General features: G+C 42.3%; 1 protein-coding gene and 1 pseudogene across 1 annotated transcript in view; both read right to left on the bottom strand.

Moving 5' to 3' along the window:
• LOC102817400 overlaps nt 1–477 on the bottom strand; it is a 2251-nt pseudogene extending 1774 nt beyond the window's left edge.
• EFCAB6 (EF-hand calcium binding domain 6) overlaps nt 1–4065 on the bottom strand; it is a 322393-nt gene that overhangs the window by 308461 nt on the left and 9867 nt on the right. The gene's annotated exons all lie outside the window — the stretch shown is intronic.

Below are 4065 nucleotides of genomic sequence, written 5' to 3'. Positions count from 1 at the left end.
GAGCATTGGAGTACCAACATCAATGCCAGAGAGCTAGCAGCCATAGCCAGGGTGGCTGTGATACCAACCAATCGCATTTTCGAGGCGGCCAACCTGCTTGGCATTCTCGATGTATGAAGCCATGTATCCATAGGCAGCAGCCTGAGTGTTCACCCGGGTTTCGGTGTCCTCTACAGACAAAGCAAAACTATCCATGATGATCCTAGTCTCGCCATCCACCTTTCCCAGAATCAAACCCGTCACTTCCAAGTTGCCTCCTGACCTGGAATGCATCCCCATTTTCAGGAGCACCAAAGCTGAGATTGTGCAGTATTTAAAGTCATGGTGATCCAGGGTCGTCCAGGGCTTCACCGCCGGAATTTCCTGCAGCTCTTTCTTGTTGTATTTGTAGATTTCATCGATACTCTGAGCTTCTTGCATGCTGTTGGTTAATTTCCAGGTTTTCTAAACCATTCCGCTACCGGATGCCACCATGGCGGATGAGTCAGAGAAGTTGTTGCCTACACAATCAATATGCAACTTCACCCTTCTAGGTTTTGGAGTGAGGGCTTCCAACATGTCCCCACACCTGTGCACAATTTTAGAAAACTCTTGAGGCACCCATGATACCACTGCAACTGGTTTTGATAGATCTTTAGAAAATGCTACTTACATGTGATATAAACGATATTGTTTGGTAACTTACATATTCTGTCGGATCCCCTTTCTTTCTTACAGGCACATATATGGATTTCCTCCAGTTGGTTGGCCAGGTAGGTAGCTTTTCTTTTTTTTTTTTCCTTTTTACAAATTTCTTGGCATATACCAATTAGTGGTTCCATCATTGTATCTATTTATTGAAACATCTCAATTGGTATTACATTAATTCCGGGAGCCTTGTTTTCCACCAGTGTCTTCAGCACATCTTGAACTTCTTCCTTTAGTAGTTATTCAAATTCTTTGACTTTTAAATAATTTTAACAGTGACCATATATTGAAACAAGATCATATTTTGCATTTAGTTCAATAAATGATTATAATTAATTTTACTTATTTTGTTTAATTTGTTTTTTAATGTGGCTACCAAAAACTTTTAACTTACAAATGTGGCTCACATTCGATTTCTATAGGATAGTGTTTGTCTAGTATGTTATCCAAACAGGAAGTGTAAAGAACCAGAGAAATGGAATTTGTTCTCAAGGGAAAGACAATAGAATGATCAAGGAAGAGCTTTGGAGCAGCTGGTCTTGCTATGGTTCATAAAGTAAAAGAAATGTGCTCATAATTGAAGGGAAAACAGAGAATTAAAAGGTAGAAGTAAAAATTACACAAAAGAGAATGAGATGAAAATTCACAATGTCTAAACTAAAAATTCACTGACTGGGCTTAATAGCAGAAGGTAGATAAGAGAAGAAAGAGTCAATGAAATTGAAGTTGGATCAATAGACATGATCTGATCTGAAAAAAATAAAAGTTTTTGGGGTTTTTCTCATATTGATTTTTTTTTTTTTAGTTTTTGTTCATCCAATCGTATTTCGTTTCATTGCAATGATTACAATCCCCTCCATGCATCATCATTCAACAGTGTTTGATTCCATGAGTAGAGTTCCCAAGTCCTCTGGAGCAGTATCAAAAGTCTAAGAGAAGAGATAATGATGAGTAAAAAAACTCTGGGGTTGAAAAATTCCCAAATTCAATGAAAAAGAAATTCAAGGGAAGAGACAAGCTTGACACAATCAGACGGTGTGATCCAAAAGCAACAACAGACAGAGAGCTGCGAACACACAAACGAACAAACAGAAATTCAGTGACAGACTTTGAAGGTCCATCCCTAAGGTTAAGGCTGGAACACTGGACTGTCTACAATTTACTCGGCTCTTTGCTTTCATAACATATGAGGGGGCTTCAAAAAGTTTGGGGAAAAGGGGAATTTGTCCATGAACTCCCTGAATCCCCCTCGGATGATCCTGTGTTGAAGTAAGCAGATTGAGGTAGACTAGAGTCATGGTGTGGCACTGTGGATTGCAAAGTTGGTTTAAACCACAAGGTCAGTGGTTCAAGCTTACCAGCTGCCCTTCGGAAACCCTGTACAGGGTCGCTATGAGTCGGAACCGACTCAAAGGCATTTAGCAACAACAACAGTGTGTGGCTGCGGGTTAATGCACCAGACTGCAAGGTCGCCAGTTCAGATTCACCAGGTGCTCCTCGGAAACCATGTACAGGTCGCTATGAGTCGGGACCGACTCGACGGCACAACAACCACAACAGAGTGTAGAGCAAACTCTAACAAAGAAAGGCTTCTCCATACTAGGAAATAGCATGAAGCCAAATTCCACTAAACAACTATTAGATGAGTCAAAACGACGTACTTGTCTGTGTGTTTACAAATTCCGCTATTAGGTTATTCGATTGAAAAGAGTACCAAAAAAATTCCAACCCCACTTTACCACTGTTGTGACTATAGTCCTGGTGTGACACTGCAGGGTAAGTGCTGAGGCTGCTAATTGGAAGGTCAGTGGTTCAAACCCACTAGCCGCTCCTCAGAAACCTCGACAGGGTTGCTAAGCATTGGAACCATCTTGGAGGCACTTCACAATAACAGCAGCAATTACCATACCATCTCATACCAACTCTGCGGGGCCACTATGAGTTGGAATCTGCTTGACTGCAATGGGTTTGCTTTCAATTACTCTATTGACTCCTAGAGATTTATTCTGCGACTGTTTAATTCCTGTTGTCCCGATATGGCGCTGCAGGACAATGCGCTGGACCACAAGGTCAGTTTGAGCCACAAGGTCGGTCAGTGGTTCAAACCCACTAGCCGTGCCTCAGAAACCCTCTACAGGGTCACTATGGGTTGGAACCAACTCAATGGCACTTAACAGAAAGAATTCCTAAAGAATTGCTTATTCCTTTTTACTACGCTAAAAGTTGGCAGTTCAAACCGACCCAGCAGTACCTCAAAGGAGGAAAGAACTAGAGATATCTGTTTCTGTAAAGATTACAGCTAGAAATAGATTGCAGAGCACTTCTAAACTATAGCACGCTAAGTCAATATCAGAAAGAATCAGCGCAATGGGTTTGGTTTGGGTTGGAGAGCATCACCTGGTATGGTGGTACACCACCAAGAGGCCCAAGGACTCTCATCCTGCCCCCATGCCTCCCCAAGTGACTGCATCACCCCCCACCGACCCTGCTGCCAACCCTTCACTGGCTCCCTACAGCTTCCAGAAAGTTCAACCAAGGTCAAATTCTATCACTTAATACCTTCCAGGACTGACCCTCACTCTTCTAGCCACAATGTGAAACCTGTTCCTTCACTTTGGATATAATTGGCCCTACCTGGCCTGCTCACTGAATAAACATCTTATGTCAACTCGGATCTCCAAGCCTGCACACAGACTGTTCCCTCTGCCCATACTGCCATTCCCTGATTCTAACACTGATCACTTGCTCGTCTTGTTAGTTCATCTTTTCTCTCTTGGCTGTCTCATCCTTATCTCGTTAAGTTATTCTGAGGCATTCCCATGTCGCTGACTACAGGTTTCTCCTGTCTGCGTCATCTTTATCTCACTAAGTTATTCTGAGGTCTTACCATGTCGCTGACTACAGGTTTCTCCTGTCTGCATCATCTTCATCTCACTAAGTTATTCTGTGGTATTACCACGTTGTTGACTACAGGTTTCTCACTAAGTTATTCTGTGGTATTACCACGTTGCTGACTACAGGTTTCTCCTGTCTGCGTCATCTTCATCTCACTAAGTTATTCTGAGGTCTTACCATGTCGCTGACTACAGGTTTCTCCTGTCTGCGTCATCTTTATCTCACTAAGTTATTCTGTGGTATTACCACGTTGTTGACTACAGGTTTCTCCTGTCTGCGTCATCTTTATCTCACTAAGTTATTCTGTGGTATTACCATGTCGCTGACTACAGGTTTCTCCTGTCTGCATCATCTTTATCTCACTAAGTTATTCTGTGGTATTACCACATTGCTGACTACAGGTTTCTCCTGTCTGCGTCATCTTTATCTCACTAAGTTATTCTGATGTCTTACCATGTTGCTGACTACAGGTTTCTCCTGTCT

The sequence above is a fragment of the Chrysochloris asiatica genome, unplaced genomic scaffold (genome assembly GCF_000296735.1).
Source record: "Chrysochloris asiatica unplaced genomic scaffold, ChrAsi1.0 scaffold00097, whole genome shotgun sequence".
Taxonomy (NCBI): Eukaryota; Metazoa; Chordata; class Mammalia; order Afrosoricida; family Chrysochloridae; genus Chrysochloris; species Chrysochloris asiatica.
This window is presented reverse-complemented; position numbering and strand designations above follow the sequence as displayed.